Raw genomic sequence first — 23,067 nt, 5'->3', positions numbered from 1 at the left:
TGTAGATATCATAATCTGAAAGACTAGGTTTGCAGGTGGAAAATGCAAAATAGATCAAGAGTTGTGCAGTGGGTTTTCACTTTCATCTGCACATGTAGCAGCTACTTTCAGTAGTGATATTTTTAAAATAGAAGAGACATCAGCACAATGCACTATTATGTACTTGGGATAAACCATTCCCCAGGCTCCTCATGCAAGGACAGTCACATAGCTTTTGCCCTGCTGGGTTAAATTGGGATGGGCTCAAGTCTCCACGTGCCTGACTGGCTCAAAGTTCAGTACTGCATGCTTGGAGGACCAAGCAGTTTACTTACCTGCCTCCTTAGCTTGCTGTCAGGCTCCATGACCATCACGGCCCTTGGTCCAGTATGACACAGAAAGATCTTTCTACGTATCAACTAACTGTTTAACAAGATGAACATCTCGAAATTTTAGTGATTGAGAATTCCAGAAATTGTATCCCATGAAACAAATAATCACTAAGAAGATGAGATCATGTATTATTTAAGTTGGATAACCAAATTTATGAAGAGTTGGTTCACATTGAAAAGGGTTTATGTATAAAAGAATACTGACTTATACCATGAGTATCACTAGCCATGATACTAATGTGGCTACATCATAGTATGAGCGGACCACACCTCCTTGTTTTTGTTTTTTTTTTAATATACAGTTAAAAATATATTGGAATACCAAAGGCCATATTTTTGGTTTACACAATCTAAAGATTTAACACTCACATGTCCATAGCATCTTAGGAACTCTCATGTAACCTCATAATAATTGAACATTATCAAGGAGAAACATCTCTCTCTCTCTCTCTATATATATATATATATATATAATGACTTCTTCCAAGAGGCACCAATAGAACCTTAGAGGATGCTAACATCAACTTAGACTTGATAGCATTGCTACCCCTTTGGCTTTAGCTCTGCTTAGCTGGTTGGGGTCTCCCTGGGTAGCAATTAAGGCTCACAGTTCAGAAAGTCTAATATGGTTGCCACCATCCCAATAGCTATATTGTTTGGGCTACTGCTTTTACCTATACAATGTAGTAATCCTTTTCTAAGTTTTAAAGATTATTCTAGTCTTTCTTATGTGTAGTTTGTAGATCATTTTATTAATAGCTTGAATCTGTGCACATAATGCTCTATCCATGTCACAATATCCCATGATCCTAATCTCTCTTGAAAAACTGCTAAAACCAAGAAACAGGGGAAAATAGCAATTACGAGTTGGCCATGGCACATACTTCTCTTTTCAGACCTTTGAATCGTGCTTTTATGGCAGATCTATGATAAAGCAGGGCGGTGAGGCTTGCACCACCGTGGTTTAACCTCAAGTGCTTTTGTCAAATTTTGTTTTTTTATGAAATGTATTTCACTTCTGGCGTTTAGAAAATTGCAGCTTTGAAGGATTCATGTGGACCTTCTGCAAGCATTTTATTTTGCTAATGAACTGAAATTGATCTCTGTAATTGAAAGATAATGATACTATTTGACTGTAATGACTAAACGCCAAGTGAAATTCTACACAATCCTGGATATAATATGACTGCTTATCTTAATTGTAAAATCAGATTGTATAGCTCCTTGAAATTGTTTAATTATTAAAGAAAAATTGGATGAAAAGAGCAGTGGGAGAAATGCTGGACTGGGTGTCTGCAGACTTGAGTTTTATGCTGGACTTTCTGCAAAACCTCGGACAAGTCACTTACTTGTCTTGGGACTGTTTTTCACCTATAGAACCTGGTAGAACAAGGTTATTTAAGGTCTCTTCCAGCACTTCTGTCTCTAGAATCTGAAACCCACCAAATTGATTTTTCATAGTAAAAAAATCTGAACAAAGCTTAACTGTGAAATATTTGACAAGCATTAACAGGATTGAACGTGTTTTAGATGTTCAGTGTTCTGTTGGAGAAAAGAACAGTTAAGAACGACTCCTACCCCTACTCCACCCCCTCATAACGTGTGTTTCTTTAAATTTGAAATACTGTGCAATTGCCAGCTACTCTAAACTGGTTTTATACTTCTTGTGATAGGGATGGAGAGAGAATGGTTCAGCCTATAATTTCACAGGGCATGTTGTGCTTTATAAACTCAGTAATGAACAGTGGGTTGAGATGGAGATCTGGGTCAGCTTAGGTGGTGTATAGTCCAGACTATACTTTACTAGATTTATCTTAGATAAACAGGGTCATGAGATTTTTTTTTTTTCTTTTGGGGGTAGGAAAAAGAGAGATGGAAAAGCAAAACTACCTGCAATACCAAAGTACCTGCTTTATTAAACCCCAGGGAGGTTCTGAAATATAATATTCAGATATTATATTATTAAGCTCTGAAATATAAGCTCTTACTATAAATGACAGATAGAAACCTGTATTCTCTTCATTTTTAATATGCATATTTTACTGATTTCTTATTAAAACCAAGTTTATCAGTTGGCTTACACACAAAAATATACTTCTTCATAGAATTTTATGGGTGGTTACAGCATATTAAATTGTAGAAAGAATGTTCACATATTCATTAAAAAAGATCCCTCTATGAGACAAAATACATTCATTTTTATTGCCTTTGCATTTCTAAAATCTGTGTAAGATAACTGTCTTAATATCAGAAGGAAATTTTAGAAATAGGTAAAACAGAGTTGCTTAATATACTAGAAAATATCTAGTTTCATTTTTACTGAAGGATTAAAAATAGTATATGCACATTTATTTTGAAATGAAAAGGTATAAATAAAAATGCAGTTATAGAGTGGATAACCTGAATTAATATAGTATTATTTATCTGCTTTAGTATTCACATGTGGCTAGCTTTTAGCCATTTACATTAATAAACTTTTTGCTAAATAACCTCTGAGTTACAATACTTGCACTCACTGATACATTAAAAAAAAGAACTTTTTGAAGGAATATGTATTCTGTTTTCTTGTAAAGAGAAATTATATTTTCATTGTCTTTTGTCCTGAACAAACAAATTCCATGTTTGCCACTCATGGTGTTTTTTAAATAATGATGATAGAAACACTAAATGATTCAGTTTAATTTAGAAGAAAACAAAACTTTTGCTACAATTCAGAAATTCAAAACATTCAAGGATTGTGGTAAACAGGTCAAGAAAGGAACCACCTAGAGTAATTAAGATTCTGGGATTTGGAGTCTATTAAAGGAAGGCCAAGGTGAAATGGCGGTGAATATAAAGTGCAGGTTTAGGCAGAGGGTAAGCCCAGAAACATCCGGGATGCATCTGCAATCATGACAAACCTACATTAATTCTTCCGTGATTGGGTGGCTTATCTGAAAAAAGGGGACAATAGTAGAAAAGTGAATATTCGGCAAAGTGAAATCCGTTTAGAAACCATTTATTTTGAAAATTATTCTGAAATGGAAACATTATTTTCTATAGACATTCAAGTAACATATCAAAGCAGATTTTAATGTAATAGCCTGCCAAAGAACTTTGGAAATAGGGGTGTTATTTTGTGGGGGGAGCTTTCTCAACATTTGGAACAGTGCTAGCTTATTCATGGTATGAATTGGAATCAAACCTATTCCATGAAATCAATTCTTTAAGAAAATTGATAAAAGATAATGTAATTAAAACTCTTATGAAAAAGAAGTAAGTAAACCCCAATAAAAATGGGAGAGAGAGCACAAAAACATCAAGGTTTATATATATATAGTTAAAACCTTTCCCCACCATTAGTCAAATTCATTTTCCAAATTGAAACTATTTTTAAAACTTTTTTTTTTTGGTGGTGGTAGTATTTTGGTGATTACCTTCATCACAGACATTCCCCAAACCAGGAAAAAAAAAAAGGCAGTGATATCACAACTGTGAGACCAGCGTGCTGAACAGGTTTGCTGACTTCTGTACAGGAGACTAAGGAACAGGCAAATGCCTGAGTGAAATTCCTCTTGAATAGGCTCCTATTCTTCTGAGCCAGTGCTTCAGGAACGGCAGTTTCAAGTTCCCTTGTGCAGAGGCTTTTTCTTTCTGGTTCTTGTGACAGAAATTTGCTCAGACCTTCTAGGCAATGATGAACCGCACTTTGATTCATTAGGTCTATAGCTGCTATTCTATTTTAGAGGCGGAAAAGAAGGTAAACGTCTGTGTTGGTCTAAATATTGCTAGTGGGGGAAGGCAACAGAGAATAAGGTTGTCTTCCCTGTATTTGGCTTCGGACTAGATTCTGTTATGATTTAAGAAAACTGCAGCTCAGAGATTATTTCATACTCACAAAATAGACATGTGATCAGACAGGTAAAGAGGCAATGAAAAAGGACAGCTTGGAAATCACAGAAGCAGAGCTACCTTTAGTATGACTTGACAAATGCAGTAGGAAATTCTTAGGATATAAATGACATAGGGACTTCTGAGGATGGAGGGAAAGAGAGGAACATTTTAGGGCGTTGCTCAGCTCTTTTACACTGGGTGTGGCTTAATATTAACTTGAGATTTTAGATAGGCTGGTTGGGATAATGATTCACCTCAATGGGCATAAGCTTTTTAGTATTTAGTGCCCTTACATTACCTAATCTTGCTTTATTTTTTTTCCAGGTTTTTCACACTGTAGGTATTATCCCAATCCTCTATTAGAGAGATTACAGCCAAGTAATGTGGTATTAACCTGAGTTTGCTTTGCTCATTATGATGAGAAAAGTTATTGAAAATAAGATAACAGTTGTTTATGAAAACTGGTGGAGAGACCAGTAGTCCTCAAAGTGTGGTTCCTAGATCATCAAGAGCGGTATCACCTGGAACTTGACTTCCTAGAAATGAGAATTCCCCCTCCTGCTCCGGCCACCTGATACCTGAATCAGAAACTCTGGGTATGGGCCTTCAATCTGTTGCAACAGACCCTCCAAGTGATTCTGATGTGTGTGATCAAGTTTGAAAGGAATGTCTAGAGACCAGTGTTTCTTTTTTCAGTTCTACCACTTTTTAGCCATTAGTTCTTGGTAAATTTGCTGAACTTTTCTGAGTCTCTGATTCTTGTGTTTGTAAAATGATGATCAACAATGGCCTTTCCAGCCCTAACATTCTGTGAGCCTTGTATTCTGAATGTGGTAAAGAAAAGCACTGCCTGTATATGCAGGTATAGTGATAAATCTGATAATGCTTGGTTATATGCTCCTTCCACATGTTTAATATATAGCGATCCTTTTCAGTCCTCATCACCTCTGTATTTTTCTTGTAGCAGTGACTATAAAATAAAATGAGCCTGCTAAATTACTGAAGACAATTCAAGTGCAAGTAAGTAGGAGAAATGACAATGATCTTACTTTTAATTGTTGAAGATGACACAAAACATCTATGATATGATAAAATGTAATTTAACAGTACACAGCTTTTAGTGGAATGGCTTTCCCCATATTCATCATAAACTGAGTACTCAGAAAGTACATAATTAAGTTTAGAAGCAATCATAGTGTGACATAACCCTCTTTTTACATTATATAATTTATTCAAAGTTTATAAAGTGATAGACATAGTTTTACATAAAGTGAAAGTGAAGTCGCTCAGTCATGTCTTTGCGACCCCATGGACTGTAGCCCACCAGGCTCCTCCATCCATGGGATTCTCCAGGAAAGAATACTGGAGTGGGTTGCCATTTCCTTCTCCAGGGGATATTGAACCCAGGTCTCCTGCATTAGCAGGCAGACGCTTTAACCTCTGAGCCACCAGGGAAGTACTAGTTTTACATAAGGATCTGCTAAAGCACACTTCTGGTAGCCAGGTGGAGATCAGTTACTTCAAATGGCCAAAGGTTGAACTTTTACTTGTGGATTTTATATTCTCTTAAAAGCAAGTTAAATGGTAACCTGCATTTCAGTTTATTCAAAGGTATGTTACATGGTTTGGAAGCTATACTTTGTACTGCAAGATGCTAAATCTATGTCTTTATAAGTATTAGATATGAATGTGAGTATTTATATCATATAAACTAGAATCTAGATCTCCTTTAAGAGACTATGAACCCTGGATACTAAGAAGTGCAAGTGTTGACATTTTCTCTGGTTGGGTTGTGTCAGTACTGCAGACAAAGTTAACCCCTTTTATTCCATTGTTGTAACAATCTGAATCATTATATATATATATATATATATAGTATGCCTATTTTGAAAAGACTCACCAGTGATAAATCTACTTTGACTAATTTGAAATAATTTGGTAGAAGATTCTTTATATTAAAACAAAATTAGCCCACCAGATACACTTGGCACAGGTCTGATCTGACTTTTCTTGTCTATGTATGTTCATAATCTCATTCAGCCAAGTTGAATACAATATACACTTGGTTGCTTTGTTTAAAAGGCTCTGTGTCTATATATGCATGCTTTTTTCTTTATTCAATTTAATGCTAATAATTGTACGCTTGTTTATGGCAGCATGAAAGCATATGAATATGAAAATTTTTCATTATTGTCTTGTAGTTTGCTTCTATTCTTGGTATATATAAGTCAGGCAATTATTTTTTAAAAAGATACTTTTAAATGAGGTCTTGGAGTAGCTTCATATAAAATTATGTAAGACGACTTCAATTGAGGGTGGCTTTTCTGCATTTTGTTAGAAGGTGTTAATATACTTTCATTTACAATAGATGATGCCAAATCACTTTCTTCTGGCTTTAGGTTACTGAAGATTTTTGCCTCAGAACCTGTTGTTAAAAGCATAAAAAGAAGACAATAAATAGTCCGGCTTTCTTTTAGAGTGGCAGTGTCATTTGTCCAGAAGGGGGAGCTCTCAGTCCACATGCAGCAGAGCAAAGCAGACAGTCTAGTATCTTATCTGCGGCTTGGAAATTGTCTGACAGGAAAATATCAACATAAACCATGCGATTTGCCGCTGGAGCACGCTGGACCTCATCTGCTTAAAAAGATGCACGGATATAGTCATCACAGTTCATAATTTAATAAACTGCTAAAAAACCCACACATTTTCATTTTAGCGACTTTGGTCTCACAACTAAATTCACATTGCTACAAAGACATTTGAATTTTGCACTAATATGTCATGAGCACTGCACCCATTGCAAATTAATGAGTCTCTGAATAGCACTGTGCATTTGTCATTTGAATTTATGCTAATGCAATGAGGTCTCCTGGTGATGCTGATAGTCCATAGCAGCTGCTCGAACCATAGAACGTACCGGCACTTCCCTTCTACTTTATATCGCTACCTCTTTTCTTAGCTTTTCTGGCCTGTCACTTAGGCGGCAGTCGTGTAGCTGGTTATTGATAGGGCTGCTAATTATCTTTGACTTTGCAGTATTGGCCTGACCCCCAACACGGAACAGAAGTAATGGATCAGTGTTGAGAGAATTACGTACATCGCACGGTGACAGCCTCCGACCAGAAGGTCAGAAGGAGTTCATTGAGAACCACTGGTATTTACAAAGAATGTTGGCATGGAAATTGGTAATATTTTTCAGGGCTATTGTGTAATTAATATCAATAGGTCAATCTAAGAAAGTGACTGTAATTTTTATAATCATAATGAATAGCTTTTCTGTGTGTGTACAAGAAGAGAGAATGGTCCTTTCAGTTTTTCCCTTTTTTATTCCATCTATTCTATTGCAGTCTAAGAAAATGGCCATGGCAGTGCTGCTGGGTTATCAGGGTGTCTGAATCCTTATCAACAGTTGTACAAATTGCCAGTGGGTCAAAGAGACGTGGTGACACAGTTGGATCTAGCGGAGGGATTGTTGACACCAGGCCAACAATGAGAGGCCAATATGAGAGGGAGACATACAAGTAACTATTTTCATGGGACCCAAGTCCTGAAAAAAGATTTGCAGTGTCTGGTGTTATTTTCTTTCCCCAAGTCTTAATTGTAAAAATTTTTTAGATTAGTGTTTCTAGTTGACTAGCTTCTAAGAACAAAGAATGCAAGTATGTAGAGTTTATTCTAATAGATTCAGGAAATTAGATACGGTGTTTAGAAATGTCATGAAAAAATTAAGCAGAAAATTAAAAGCTAGAAGCAAAAGTGAACATTGGATTATAGACCTTTGGAAAATTGTTAGTGACCTTAAGAAATGTTCTTTTTTCCTGAGGCCCAAGAAACACTTGCAAACTTTTTCTCTCATCCAAACAAACAAATAAAAACCTCATTCTTTAAAAGGGACAAATAAATACACAACACCCTGGTTAAATGTAGCATTGTTAGTATTCATTTTTTAGATTGTTAAAGAAGCTAAGTAAGAGCTTGAATTCAATTCTTGAATTATCTCCGGGGGTAAAAAGCATTCCAAGGCAGATATGTATAATTATTTGTTAAGTGATGGGAGGAAGTACTGAATATAGATGTAAAAGTGACCTGTTAATCTCAAACAGTACCCAAGAGCAAGCAGGTGCTTCTCTTACAAAACTTGTAACAGGAAGAGGATTTTTTATCCTGACTCCACAGCCTAGCAAGCTGCTCAGAGCACCTGCCCCAGGAGATGAAAACACTTCTGCTGTCTCTACCTGTTGGCACAAACCTAAGGGTTAAAGGACCACTGGAGAGAAAGGAACTTGACTTAGAAGGCAGCACATAGAACCTTTACTACAGCGCCTCCGTTTTCCATCAAGGCGGGGAGACGTTTTCACTCTTCTTGGAAAAACTTTGAAATGTAAACTGTTTCGATTGATGGCTCCTTCTGGCCCTGGCAACTCTTTTTGGTAGCTGGTGCTCTTTCTGTAATACTTGTTAAAAACGTCTCCGTAGCAAAGATGTTGTTTTTTATGTGATTTTTTTTTTTAAGTCAGCGCATGTGTGAGCGCAGACAGGCTCTCATCTCGTTCGGCGGAGACTGGCAGGTGAACACCTACTCCTGTTGCCCTTATTCATTCGCAATACTTTATAAGATTAGTCTCTTTGAAAGCTGTTTTCAGTCTAAACTGTCAATCCTCTTCGAATGTGGTCCCTCTCACTGGGGATGACTTCTTAGAACTTGTGAGAATGCTGTGGTCTGAAAGTCCCTTTCTTAGCCCAGAGCTGCTTCGGTTAGTCTATGATAACCTGCCCCTAAACCTTCTACAGCAAGGCTGCCTGGGGGCAGTTATAAAAAACTGGGCACACATCTAAGGTATCATATGTTTTAGAGCAGTCTTTTAACTGCAAATACAACTTCCACCACCATTCATGTAATTGTATTCGTTTTATCTTGTGTTGGAAATTCCATTTTTGGTCAATCACCTATGAGATGACTGCATGTATGCGATTTTTTTTTTATTCTCGTAACATTCTTAAACTGCATCCATGTGGAAAGAATTTAGGTGGTGAAATTGATCAATCTGCTTAAACAGATTGATTTAGAGAGTGAAATTGGCCAAACTGCATAGATCAGTGTGGAAAAATACCCATTTTAGTCTAAATGTTGACTGCTTATTTTGATCTGATGGATTTATAATTGTTACATTATTTCTTTGAGTGAGTGCTCAGTCGCTCAGTTGTGTCTGACTCTTTGAGACCCCACAGATTGTAGCCCATGAGGCTTCTCTGTCCGTGGGATTTTCCCCGCAAGAATGCAGTAGTGGGTTGCCATTTCCTTTATTCCGTGCTATATAGGGTCAGGTTCTTGAGTTACATATTATTATTTATTGGGGTTATTGTTCTTTGTCTGATCATATTGAATGTATTACACTAGTCTTCTTTGTTTTGCTGCAGTTGCTTTTCTGAAAGATTGTCCTCCTTTGAGTGCACCAGAAGAGGAAAGCCCTGTGACCTCTTTCCCAGTAGAGCCAACCTCTCCTCCAGTGTTTTGCATTTGGAATTCTCCCACTTTCCAGACACTCTGCCTACAAAAGCACATTCTGAGGCAGTGAGGCTGCAAATCAATAAAGATTTGATTTGCAAGTGTTGAGGCAGGTGCTGATTAAGTGTATAGACTAGGACAGGAAGCCATGCTGGTTGTAGTCCTCTTCAGTCAAGTGGCTGCTCAGGCGCTCAGAGATGCTTCTTTCCTTTCATTTCTTATTCACACACACACACACGTACAGATTCTCTTATACACACACACACACATACACATTCCCTCATACATACACACATACTTTCCCTCATACATATATATACATTCCCTTGTACATACATATACGTTCCTTCATATACACACCCCCCTCACACACATACATATACATTCCCTCATATACACACACACTTACACACACCACATATTCATTCCCTCATACACACACATACACATTCCTTCATACACACACATACACATTCCCTCATCAGTTCAGTTCAGTTCGGTCGCTCAGTCGTGTCCGACTCTTTGCGACCCCATGAATCACAGCATGCCAGGCCTTCCTGTCCAGCACCAACTCCCAGAGTTCACCCAGACTCACGTCCATCAAGTCAGTGATGCCATTCAGCCATCTCATCCTCTGTCGTCCCCTTCTCCTCCTGCCCCCAATCCCTCCCAGCATCAGAGTCTTTTCCAATGAGTCAACTCTTCACACACATACACCCACATATTCACACATACACATTCCTTCATACACACACATACACATTCCCTCATACACACACACATATATATTACCTCACACACATACATACACATATTCACACATACATATACCTTCCCTCATACAAACACACAAATACACATTCTATCACACACACACATATACATTCCATAATACACATGCATACACATATTTCCTCATATATACACACACATACGTTCCCTCATATACACACACATATACATTCCTTCATACACACAAACACACATATACATTTCTTCATACACAGATATTCTCTCATACACACACACATGTACATTCCTTTATACACACACATACACATTCCCTCATATACAGATGCACACACACATATATTCCCTCATACACACACACACACACACACACATTCCCTCCTATACACATGCACACATATATACATATAAGATATATTAATACATATACACACATAATCTCACACACATATATAAAGACTGGAATTATCATATTCTATTGTTTTTAATTTTTAAAATTACAGGTAAATAAACATTTCTGTGAAGTTATAAATATTTTCTGAAACATTTTAAAATTATTTACTAGAATATAGATAAATTTAATTCCTTTTAAATCAATATGAAACATTTAAGTTGTTTCTTACAGCACTAAAAATTTAAGTAATGATAGATTCTGTTTCATCTCAGCACATTCAAGTATGTATGTACTGGGTGCATTATGATTCCTGAGTGGTATGTACAAGCCTTACTTCAAGATCCCTGTCTTCAAGAAACTTATAATATAGGATGAAAACAAATATTAACATATAAATAGCTATGAGTTTGGGTAAACTTTGGGAGTTGGTGATGGACAGGGAGGCCTGGCATGCTATGGTTCATGGGGTTGCAAAGAAAGAGTTGGACACGACTGAGCAACTGAAGTGAACTGAAATAACTATAAAAGGTATGAACAATATAAAGTTTGTATTAAAGTTAAAAGTGCTAGGTAGTATTTACTTTTTTCAGAGCAATGTTCTTAATTTCTTACATTTAATTTTCACATTTGTTTTTCAGAATGTGTGAGAAACCTGCAAATCAGAAACTAAATGACATTGTAGTTTGCCAGGTCAGTGCTTGACTTGCTTTTCCTTCCCCCATTCTCTCTTTTTTCTCCTCCTTTATCCTATTAAGTACCTTAGGGCTATGCTGAGACCCTCTCCCCATTGCCATGGCCAATATTTGAGTTAATTACAAACCAAACACAGAGTGAGACCTCTCTACAGACCCAAGTGCAAGTCCTGGGATCACTGGCCTTCTTCAGCAAGGATTTGGCTTTTAGTAAATTTCTGCCCTTTTAAGCTTTCTTTCTTTATTATAATGGCTTAAATTTACTGGAGAGAATTATGGCAAGTTGCTTCCAAGGAAGCCTTGATATTCTAATTTCTTAAGTGAAGATAAATTTGTAAAAATTGTAAACAATTAGATGATATCTAGGAAATCTAAGGGCTTCCCTGGTGGAGACACAGGAGATGGAGTGTCCATCCCTGGGTCAGGAAGATCTCCTAAATAAGGAAATGGCAACCTACTCTGGTATTCTTGCTTGGGAAATCCCGTGGACAGAGGAGACTTGTGGGCTACAGTCCATGGGGTCACAAAAGAGACAGACATGACTTAGCAACTTAGCAACAGCAACAGAGAAACCTAAAGAAAAAATTCTCTTTTCTATACTTCCAAATGATAGTGTCGTGGAGTTTCCGTTTTGATTACTTTAGGATTATGGAGACTTAATACATAGTGAAACAAACAAACAAAACAAAATACAAAACCTGAAAGTATTTAAATCGAAATATGTTTTGAGTTTGACTAAAGGGTAGTGGAAAGAGGAAAATCAATTCAACCTGGTAAGGCTTTTATTTTAGGAATAGAAGATGTAGGTAAGATAAAAAGAGTGAGAGAGAGTAAAGAGGGGAGAGGTGGTAGGGGAGAGAGAGAGCAAGTGAGAAATTTAAAGACAGTATTATTGTAGTAAGAGAATTTATGGTATGCACCCACTTCACAAATTTTAAGTGTACAGTACAATAATGTTAACAATAGGCACTAGAGTGTACTGCACATCCCTAGAAACTATTCATCTCGAATAAGTGAAACTACATTACCAGTTGAATACTGCTTCCCCATTTTCCCTTCCTCGCAGACCCTAGTCAGCACCATTCTGCTTTCTGCTTTTATGATCCAGCCTTAGAAAAGAAGTACCTCCTGCCGTATGTGACAACATGAATGAACCTGGAGGACAGGATGCTACATGAAATAAACCAGTCATAGAAGGACAAATACTGTGTGATTCCACTTACATGTGTATGTAAGTGTATGTATAACAGTTACACTCACAGAAACAGAGAGTGAGAAATATTTTGGGAGAAAAGAGTGAAAATGGGAAGAGAATTTGTGTGTAAGTCACTTCTCTTAAGTGCCTCAATGAATCTCTGGTATCGTCCTCTAAGTTCTTTAGGTTGGTTTGCTTTCACTGATTCATTCACCTTTCTGCTTCTTTTTACCACAGACATCAGGAGGTAAAATGAAAAAGTCTCTTGAATGCCAAAGGTTTGGAACAAGTACGCACCACCCCAGTTTATACTATGATACACACAGGGGAAGGAGCAAAGGTATTTTAAAACTTACAAGTGCACTGATAAGAGAGAAATTATTGAAGAGAAGAAATTTGAGACTCTCATCTAGCATTTATTTAAGGTCACTTGAGAGAGTTCTTTAAATCTTAAATGAGAAAGAGAAATTAAAATGCCGAGAATATTATTTGAACAGTATCTGCAAAATGTAATGATAGGGTATTTGTGGGGTCTCGTCCAATTCATGTGGGGACATTAAATTTTAATGCTTTTTTTTTAAAACTAGAGAAGAGAGTGTTACATGTGAACTAAGGCCCTATAAGGGGATGCAGCTGATCCTGAAAATAGGATCCATGGCCCTTAATTTTTGGTTAGGTGACTAGAAAACTTCAAATTTTCAAGCCTGTAAAGGTCATGTCACATCCTTTGGCCCCATTCTGTTCCTTTAGGGCCCAATTTAAGGGTATGGTCTCTGCATGGCAGGACAGGCATGTAGAAAGTGCTCGCCAAGTGATTTATTTTGCTAAAATATGGTAATCGGCTTAGGAGGACTTGGTAGCTTAAAAAAATCATAAATGGTATTAAAAAGATGTCTACATTTCTGCATCTTTCAAAAAAAAAAAAAAAAAGAGCCTTTAGAAATCTTATCTGGCACTATGAAAATAGACTCCACAGAAGATTCTTTCCCTTCCACCTCCCACTCCCCAGTTTAAATCAACTAATTAAGAAAGACTGTAACTAGAAGGGAGCAATTAACTCATTACCTTGATCAGTGTCATACTTGTGAATATGGACTTGTACCAGAGTTAAGAGGCTAATGATTTCAAATACATTGTCAAAACTGTCTATGGGTTTCAAAGAGGAGGATTTTATGTTCTGTAGTTTATATGCTTCGAGTTAGAATTCAACTGTGATAAAGTTTGACATTAAAATAAGTTACTGAAATTATGAAGAAAATGCTGGGTCAATAAAAATAAAACTTTCTCTTTGTCATTGTTGCCATGAAGGCTGCCTTGAGTGTAGTTGCCCCCAGTGCTACCATCATCTTCATGTAAATATTTCTTTCTCATCTTGGCAGCTGGGAATTAACTTGCTTGGGCACCGGCTATCCACACATAGGGATGATTGAATTTCAGTCTTTGGTAATCTTATCTTCTTACTAGGAATGTTTTGTAGCACTTTTATGTCTAATATGTGCTAAAATGTCTATCAGCAGAGTGGCGCAGCAGGAGCGTGCTGGGCCCATAACACAGAGGTTGATGGGTCAAAACCATCCTCTGCTAAGCTTTCTTTTTTTGGGCTTCCCTCGTGGCTCAGCTGGTAAAGAATCCACCTGCAATGTGGGAATCCTGGGTTCGATCCCTGGATTGGGAAGATACCCTGGAGAAAGGAAAGGCTACTTATTCCAGTATTCTGGCCTAGAGAATTCCATGGACTGTATAGTCCATGGGGTTGCAAAGAATCAGACATGACTGAGCAGCTTTCACTTTCACTTTCATATCTAACAATTTCTAAAATCATATATCCAGTCCTGCTCTTGCTGAGTCCATTACCCACCTTGATATTCATCGATCTTGGCAGGAACTGAGCTAGGTACAGTGGATCCACCTGTCTTGGCAGTACTTACAACCTAGGTAGATGCGTTGAATAAATAATATAAATAAATATCTAATTATGAATTGTGATTAGTGCTCAGTAAAGCAGGCTTCCATGGTAGCTCAGTGGTAAATAATCTGTCTGCCACTGTAAGAGACACGGGAGACATGGGTTTGATTCCTGGGTTGTGAAGATCTCCTGGAAAAGCAAATGGCAACCCACTCCAGTATTCTTGCCTGGAAAATCCCATGAACAGAGGAGGCTGGTGGGCTACAGTCCATGGGGTCGCTAAAGAGTCTTAACAACTAAACAGCATCAATTCAGTTTTAAAGCACAGAAGATGATGAGAGATTATTACCTCTCATGGCAGGAACTGGTTTAGATTATGAAGCTTCTCTAGGAAGATGCAATTATGTCGGAGCCTGAAGAGTGATCTGGAATGACCAAGTGAAATGTTGGGAGGATGAGAATTCTAGGGAAAGGTAACAGTACATCCAAATGTCCTGGGGTAGGAAAGAGCTTGGCACTTTGACAAAACTGAAAGAAGGCATAACTACCTGCAGGATAATAAGAGAGGGTGGGTGATGTAAGATGAGACTAGAGAGGAAGACAGGAGAAGACTGTGCAGACATTTTCCTGACCATGGGATTTAGGATTTTAAGATAAATAGAAAACCACTGACAAGTTTTAAGAAGTACTGACACGATTAGAGTCACGTTTCGAGAAGTTGTGTTGTGTGTGTGTTTAGTCGCTTAGTTGTTGTCCGACTCTTTATTACCCTTTGGACTGTAGCCCACCAGGTTCTTCTGCCCATGGAATTTTTTCAACAAGAATACTGGAGTATGTTGTCATTTCCTTCTTCAGGGGATCTTCCTGACTCAGGGATTGAACTTGCATCTCCTGTGTCTGCTGCATTGCAGGTGGATTCTTTACCCACTGAGCCATCAGGGAAGCCCCTCAAGAAGATGACTATGGTAATATTTGTGGGAAATGCACTGGAGGAGGGAACATAGTGGAAACATGAGAACAATGGTCTAGTTAAGGGAAGATGGTGCCTCAGAAAAGAGGGTGGAGATGGACTCAAGATATAATTGATTGGTAGATTTTGGATATTGGCTAGATATTGAATTGATTGGCTAGATAATGAGTTGATAGATCAGATGCTTACTGAACAATGTGTAGTTGGGAAGGGTTTGGGAGAAGGTGTCATCTTGAAATCTCCCACCCTGCTAACTATGTACAAACTTGAATGCTAATTCCATTCTTGGGAAAGTGCTATGCAGGGGAGCCTTGTGGCACAGCTCCAAGGGGACCATCACGATGTTCCAATGTGCTTGATGTTCTCTAGAGTTTTGTAGGGCAATGCCCCTAGGGATGCGGGATATTTGAATGCTCTCTGTTGCTTGTAAAGACTATAAAATAGGATGTTATTTGTGTTGTGTTGAGGGCTCCCATGTATGATAAGGGAGGACTGGAAGGTTCAACCTGGCATGGAATTGTGAAATTCCTCAGGAAGGGGGCATTGTTTTAAGCAAGGGGATATTTAATAATTCATTGTCCAAAGGGTTGCTGTTGTGCAATTTGTATGCCTAAAAGAGCAATCTTCTTTTAATCATGTACAGTATCCATGTTTCCATTAGTCAGATATTATATGTGTTCCACAAATTCACCTCTTCAAACCACACAAGATGGTAATTCACTTCTTCAGATAAACTGAATGCTCTTTTAAAAAGTTGGTTACTCTGCCATACAATTTAGTGCTCTAGCAAAGTAGCTGCTCAAAGTGATGGGTATCTTTTTTTCTATGGTGGGCCAATAATCATTAGTCAAAACAAGAAAGAAAATTCCCAACCCCTCAAACCAAAGCAATTTAATCTGTTTTCTAGTGAGTTGACCGAAATACAAATTTCACAAGTCACACAAAAATACAATTTTATATCAAGACCTGTTAAGGAATGAGAGACACTGAAGGGAGAGAGAAAGGGGAAGAGTGTAAGAACAGAATCTTTTTATTCATTGTGCTTTGAATTCTTACATTTCTTTGTTCTACTGCCTAGGCCCTGAATTTTATTTCCAAAGGCTTGGAAAAGCATCTTTCTCCTCCAAACAGTTCCTGAAAACCATGGCTGCCGTCTGGCCCCCACTATCTATTGGCCATTCTACTATTGCTGAAACCCATGCCTGTGTTTCTGTCTCAGCCCGGCTTTATCTGCAGGCCAAGGTTCTCCCAGTGCCCATGGTGGAAACACTGGATCCGGGACCTCTGTAGACAATCTGTCTCTTGGTGATTTCAGTCCTCTTGCTTTCGCAATGTTCACGTTTCCTTCGCACACTCAATCTTCAATGCTACAACCAACTACTTGGGACACACCTGCTGCTTTTCTGAGAATCCCAGAATGAAGCGTTGTATGATGTGGGGTCTCCAACCATACACTTAGAATTCTATTTTGGACATTTGCATAACTGGATGAGCTTATCAGTCAAGAAAGGGACATTGGGTAGGCAATTAATAAGGAAGCTTGCCAGGGGCTTAATGAAATGAGGTTCATGACTGGTTTCAGTTTATTGTCTGGTTCTCCCTCACCAGCCTAATTAAAGTACAGATTTGAGAGCTAGCAGGGAGAATTGAATCCTGATTAATTTTCATGCTGGTAAGACCTTAAACTGATTTCTTACCTTCTCTGGGCTTTAAAGTCTATGGTAATTTGGCATGAACAGAACCCCTGCCTGAATGCTGAGTCATTTTCCCAAGAGAACAAAGCTTCTAGAAAGCTTGGTGGATGGTTTTTCATTTCATGTAACCTGGAGTGAACTTCAGATGCTGCCGCCAAATTGGAGGGCTTACAGTGTCTTAGTTGGGCCAAAAGCCCAATGAATGCCAAGGGCCAAGGCCGTGTCTGCTTAGTGACTGTTGCCGACTGCCTCACCCGGGCTGCTGGTATTGAAGCAAATTCTATTTGGAAAGAGGCCAGATTCTTCTATGTCTCCTGGTGGGGGTGGGGAGGGTGCCTAGAATTTTATAATGTATGTTTATATTTGTATAATCAGCAAAATTTCTAATTAAGTGAGAATTAGTGTGTTTTACTTAGTTAAAATTATTGACTTTAGACACTGAACTAAACTGTAAAGTGTAACTTCTGAAATTGTGTGTAGTAATAATAATATATAGTGTTCACTATGTGTAAACACTGTTTTAATTGCTTAATTTGTATTAGTTCATTTTATTCTCACAACTCTGAGATTAGTTTTCTCTTATTAACTTCAGTTAACATGTCAAGATATTAAGGCAAGTAGAGGTTAAGTGATTTGCCTAAATTATACAAAAACTCAAGGTTATACAAAAGCTCCCACTTTTTTTTTTTTTTCTGGATGAGTCTGGCATAACAAAATTCAACAGAACTCTACATGGCCTGCTATTTACAGGTATTTTTTGTAGGAGGAGGCAAAATAATCAGGAGATGTGTACCTGCTTTAGAGACTCACTGAGTTAAGATTTAGTGATCAGGAAAGAAGACTGAAAGACTCAGAGGATTGCGTTAAGAGGAGTGTAGAAAGTGTAAGAGTGTCAGAAAATTCATGATACAAGGAATATATCGCTTAGAATTTTATAGGGATAATTGATAATAAAGCCATTAGTAAAGATGGAAAATGAAATAAGGAAAAGCAAGATAAGTTAATTCAGGAAACTTAAGTGCACAGAGTATAGTCCTGATGCTGATCCATGTCTGAATTCAAAGAAGACAATTTTGATGTTCCATGGAAGAATCTATTGAAACCATGGTGGAGTAAGACTGCGATGCAGTAGTGACTAGAGATATCTTATACAAGTGATTCTGACCTTGGTTTGGGGGTGAAATAGGGCCAAACTGTTGAGAAAGTTACTCAAGCTATGAAACATATGCATGGCACTCAGTAACTGTATGCATTATGATTGCCTGCAAACATTAGACATTTTAAATCAACCAAAGGAGTTGTCTATTGGATGCAAAGGTATCATCTTCTTTTAAAATGGAAACATTTTAAAATGCTTACAAGAATTTGATGGGCTACAGTGGATATGTTTTTCTTTCCAAGCTTGACTGTCTCCAAGTCAAAGTTCTCTTTTTATAATGTATTTGATAATGTCACCTCTACTTTCCTGAAATAAGCTCCACAGTTAATATAAAATCAACAATACTACCACTTGTATATAAAGTAAAAATAAATAAAAAGATGAATATTAAAACAGTATGTATTCCCATCTGTAAATGTTCTGGCAAAGTGACAGTGGAAGATATAATGAGGTCGTCAGATGTGTGCCCCTGTTTGAAGACTCCCTGTGGATTTGATGGCACAAATGCGAACTGACAGAGTTGTGTTACACCAGTCGCCCAGACACCACGATGGTGTTGCTGTCAGTGATGTGATGTTTCAGAATGATGAACAACTGCAGGTACGCTTTCAAACAAAATAAAAGGCAATCTTCTCTCACTCTCCATAGTAGTTACATTCCTCAAATATCACTGAGATCAAAACACTGTAAAGCATACTTTGTGTTTATATGTAAAAGGAACTTAAGTTGCAGGCTCAGATTTCCCCCCCGATTGAATGTCTGGCATGCTATTCTGAAGTCAAAAGAGTTGCTGAATAATTTCACATCATGCAAGGTATATAGCATCCCTGTGTCCCGTTCACTAAATGCTGATAGCACCCTCCATTACTGTAGCAACGAAATAATTAAGTGCAGGGTCCAATCATGGACCCTTATAGTTTTTAGTCTGAAAAAGTGTAGAAAATCAGGCTTTGATGTCAGTAATGTGTCAGGATGATTGGAAGGCCATTTTTAGCTCATCAGCCCCTTGACTAGGCCATGTGAAAGCAAAACAACAAAATACCACAAAACTGAATGGCTTAAAACAATGATGGGTTATTTCTCACAATTTGATCAGTGGGTGGTTGGGTGGTTAATTCCTGTGAGTGCCAGTCGAACCTTTCCAGTCATGGTGATAGCCTAAAAAAAACCCCACACATTTTCAAATCTCTACCTGGCAAACTTCTGTTCACTCTCTAAATTTCAGCTGAATGTCACTTTGTTACGGACACCTCTCCTGACTCCACATATTAGATTGAATTCCCATTGTAGTACTCTCATAGCATTTATTTCCTAACACTCACCACATTTTTAATTGCTTGGATATTTTCAGTGTCACACTGAGTTCTGTGAGGGCAAGTCCTATGTTTTCTTCATTATTGAATCCTTGTTACCTTGTTCCAGATCGTTTTTTAAAAATTATTTTTGTATTGCATTGCATTTACTTGGAATATAATTTGTAGATAAGTTGCTCCCAAAAGTATGACCTAATAGTTTTAGAAACTATTGGTGAGTTATTTAAAATGTCATTGTTTCAACTTAAAAAAAAATCTACCCTTGGATATTAAATAAAATTTTTGACCAGGAGAAAAATATTCATACAACATAATGTACATTCACTCTTCAATGAAGTACTGCATCATTGCATTCTTCACTGTTTTGCTTAATAGGAGATTAGGATCTTCTTTGGATTTATGCAATGTTACTCGCCTGGATTTCTAACCACTTACTGTCCTTTACTTCTTTGGTACATACTTTGACTCTTAAACTTGGTTTGAGTCTTTAGCTCTTTGTCCTAAAACCCTGGATATCTTTTCCTCCTAGGGATTTAGGCTCAGTTATGAATCAGCATCAGTCTCATTACAGCATGCTCATCCATTAAGGGTTGATCCTTGTCCTGACTCTCATCTTGTCCCTCACAGTCTACACCTGATTTGGTACAGATGTGAGTCTCATTTTCACCCATGAATTTCACCCTATGTTTTGTCTTGAATCCTGGTAGAACCTATGGCACCCACAAAGTTGCTTGAAGGAATGAATCTAGATTGTGACTCTTCATATTTCCACTTCCCCAGTGAGGGCTTTCCAAATGATATTGGTTTACTCGTATTAATAATCCTTTAAAATATCTTCTTATCACCCTTTCTGAGCCCTTTCATGGTTCTTGAAATATGACTTTGGTAAAAATCTGACTCTAGTTAATATAAATTTGATTTCTTCTCAGTGTCCTAGGAGTCAAATCACAGTGATTTTATTGTATTTTTTTGTTAGCTTAGCCAGCGCCGGATACTTGAACTAAGACTGGAGGTCTCTCTCTGAAAAATAGAGGCTGGGTTAGATTATTTCTAGAGCCATCCACAAATGCAATACCAGAAATACTGATTGCTTCCCTGTATGTAGCCCTGAACTGCTGGTTTCTCTCTGCCCCTTACTTGGTGCAATATCATTCTTAGATAAGGAACTGGAACCTGGGAGAGTAAGGTGGGACTTGAGTAGGTAATTTTTTATTTGCATGCCTGCACTACGCATATGCTTAATCAGCCTTGTAGTTTGAATAAGTAGTAGAAGCAATGCTATGTATTTGAGCTATTTTGAGACATTGAAAACATTGTGTCTCTTTCAAAATTGGCCACGTCTTTTTTGATTTTCTTCCCACTCTGAACATAAAGCAGGTGCACCCGCAATAGTTGGCACAAAGTAAAAAAGTTTTTGCATTGAAGACTGATCATTTCTTGTAGTTCACTTTATCTTAGTCATCAGTGTTGATTCTGAGATATTAAGTATGGTAATAACTTGAAGCCAAATTAGTCAAGATTTGGCCAGCACTAACCAGGATTTGCTTTAACTGTGGGAGGAACTTGCAAAAGGCAATATTGATTATGTCTGGGATATGCCAATTATAATTTGACATTCTGATTTCTGCTTTTTGTTTAACTTAGGAGCAGATTCTGCTTTGCTCTGTTTGTGAAAGACAACTGGATGAGTGAAGATTACTACTTGCAATAAGACTAGCAATTTGTCTGGAATTAAAATTAAAAGAGGGAAAGCAATATCTACTTTTTGTTTATCCTGACTCAAAATGGTTGGAAGTGAGGAATATTACTGAACAATATTTCCTAGGTAAAAAGAGAAAAATGAAAAGAAGGAAAAAGCCAAGAGTGACACTTGAGATGGAAATTAAAAAAAATACGTAATTTAGTACTTGGTAGATTCTGAAATAGAGAAGGAAATGGCAACCCACTCCAGTACTCTTGCCTGGAAAATCCCACGGACAGAGGAGCCTGGTAGGCTATAGTCCATAGGGTCGCGAAGAGTCAGACACGACTGAGCGACTTCACTTTTCACTTTTCACTTTCATGCATTGGAGAAAGAAATGGCAACCCACTCCAGTGTTCTTGCCTGGAGAATTCTAGGGACAGGGGAGCCTGGTGGGCTGCCGTCTGTGGGGTAGCACAGAGTCGGACACGACTGAAGTGACTTAGCAGCAGCAGCAGATTCTGAAAGTGATGAGTGATGAGAAAACTGAAGAAATGATGTCATCATGGGAAAAAATTAATTGGAAACTGAAAGGATGCAGAGTTAGTAAGTATATAGAAAATGGATATTTTAGAGCAAAACTGGTCACTTTGTGATCAGTATAATCTATCACCCAGGACAGAGATTATATTCCAAGTTAATAGTCCTTTAATAAGCACAACAAGATGCTGAGATGGGACTCTTTCTCTTTTAGTTGGCTGAGGCATAAAGAAATTGGGGCTACGTTCAAGAACGAACTATGATTTTGTTGCTCTATCCGAGAACCAGGGAGAGGACTCTGAAATCCATGTTGAGAAACCAAGAAAGTGGGGACAGAGAAGGATTTTGTGAATAAAGTTTTTGGAGAGAACTCTGAGTGCTATGAGTATCATTCCCCCTTGACGTGGGAGTGGTTTGGAAACTTGTTGAGAGAGGCTCAGCTCAGAGAACTAGATATGTATGTTCCTTACAACTGGGAACCAAGTGGACAAATATCTGATTAATGCCCAAGTAAGTGAAAGCAGGCTTTAAGGGAAAAAGACCATATCTGCAAAGTTTTTGTATGTGCCTCAGATAGAGGGTCAAAGTACATGAATAGCAGCCATGGGGAAAATTAAGTAGGGATATAGCCTGAAGTCAGTTAAACAGGGAATCAGCCAAAGAAGATGATGTATCAGGGTGAGGGGACCCTAGAGGAAGAGGCTAAGAGGTACACCACTAAGATCAGAGGCTACACAGTGATTAGGAGCAGCCAGCAATGGCACAGTCAGGGGAATAGCATTTGCAGGTGGCCAGCACGAAAGTCGCCGAAGAATCTGCAAAAACACCCATGAAATAAAGAGTCTGCCAGGCCTAGAGAACATTTCATGGTACCTTTTCATGATAATTCAGTGAGGGAAGAACTTTCTTATTTCATTTACCTCTCCTTCCTCTCACCCCGTGTTTGATCCTGGCAAGTCAAGAGACAGCAGCTATTGAGTAAGGGAGGAAAAAAAAAAAAGATAAGGGAAAGAGAGAATAAAT

The 23,067-nt window shown here is 37.9% G+C and overlaps 2 long non-coding RNA genes across 4 annotated transcripts; both read left to right on the top strand.

Annotated features, from left to right (window-relative positions):
• The first annotated feature begins 5,679 nt into the window (after positions 1-5,679).
• LOC129639256 (uncharacterized) lies at positions 5,680-21,661 on the top strand. 3 transcript variants are annotated; one of them, XR_008708311.1, is made up of 7 exons: positions 5,680-5,855; positions 7,281-7,370; positions 11,533-11,584; positions 12,653-13,121; positions 15,599-15,652; positions 16,736-19,110; positions 21,468-21,661. It is a non-coding gene; the product is annotated as an uncharacterized LOC129639256 (long non-coding RNA). The 3 variants fall into 3 exon arrangements; XR_008708312.1 differs by lacking the exon at positions 15,599-15,652; XR_008708303.1 differs by lacking the exons at positions 15,599-15,652; positions 16,736-19,110; positions 21,468-21,661 and having other exon boundaries at positions 5,698-5,855; positions 12,653-13,658.
• LOC129639265 (uncharacterized) lies at positions 8,824-9,946 on the top strand. Its single transcript, XR_008708318.1, has 2 exons — positions 8,824-8,998; positions 9,663-9,946. It is a non-coding gene; the product is annotated as an uncharacterized LOC129639265 (long non-coding RNA).
• Positions 21,662-23,067: the final 1,406 nt, after the last annotated feature.

Source organism: Bubalus kerabau, chromosome 1 (genome assembly GCF_029407905.1).
Source record: "Bubalus kerabau isolate K-KA32 ecotype Philippines breed swamp buffalo chromosome 1, PCC_UOA_SB_1v2, whole genome shotgun sequence".
Lineage (NCBI taxonomy): Eukaryota > Metazoa > Chordata > Mammalia > Artiodactyla > Bovidae > Bubalus > Bubalus kerabau.
This window is presented reverse-complemented; position numbering and strand designations above follow the sequence as displayed.